This window comes from Montipora capricornis, chromosome 7 (assembly GCF_036669925.1).
Source record: "Montipora capricornis isolate CH-2021 chromosome 7, ASM3666992v2, whole genome shotgun sequence".
In the NCBI taxonomy this organism is placed as follows: Eukaryota; Metazoa; Cnidaria; class Anthozoa; order Scleractinia; family Acroporidae; genus Montipora; species Montipora capricornis.
The window spans coordinates 35,167,191-35,168,199 of NC_090889.1; positions in this window are offsets into that span (position 1 = coordinate 35,167,191).

Genomic DNA, 1,009 nt, shown 5'->3' on the forward strand with positions numbered 1-1,009 from the left:
TATCTGTGTATAGCTATGTATACCTGTGTACAGGTCTGCATAGCCCTTTATAGGTATGTATAGCTGTGTCTAGCCATGTATATCTATGTATAGCTCTGTATAGCCCTGTATAGCTGTGTATAGCCCTTTATAGCTATGTATAGTTGTGTATAGTGCTGTATAGCTGTGTATAACGCTGTATAGCTGTGTATAGACATTTATAGCTGTGTATAGCTATGTATACTTGTGTATAGGTCTGTATAGCCCTTTATAGATATGTATAGCTATGTATAGCACTGTAGAGCTGTGTATAGACCTGTATAGCTCTGTATAGCTATACCTGTGTATAGGTCTGTATAGCTCTGTATAGCTCTGTATAGGTATGTATAACTCTGTATAGCGCTGAATAGCTGTGTGTATACCTGTGTAGCTGTGTATAGGTATGTATACCTGTGTATATGTTTGTATAGCCCTATATAGGTATGTATAAATGTGTATAGCCCTGTATGTCTGTATAGCTGTGTATAGCCCTTTATAGCTGTGTATAGCTATGTATATGTGTGTATAGCCCTTTATAGCTGTGTACAGCTCTTTATAGCGGCGTACAGCTGTGTATAGCTGTGTATATCTGTGTATAGCGTGTATATAGCTGTGTATAGCTGTATATAACCCTTTATAGCTGTGTATAGCTGTGTATAGCTGTGTCTAGGTATGTTAGCTGTGTATGATTACGTTGTGTACCTCCAGGACATAATATGTATGTAATGATATAATATGTATTGGGTACATAATAATTCCCCATACATGACGTACCTACCCCGGCCAGAGCTCTCGATCCGAGGCGCTGGCCAAGAGGATCGCAGCTCTGGGAACGAGAATGAGAAGGGGGAAAAGGGGTTCAACCTCATTTAACATTCGCGAAAACAAAAGAAATGTTAAATGGTCGTTGAGGAAAAGTTTAAGCGCTTTTAAAATCATTCAATATCGATTTTAAACTCATTCAATATCAGTCTAAAGGCCATTTATGGCC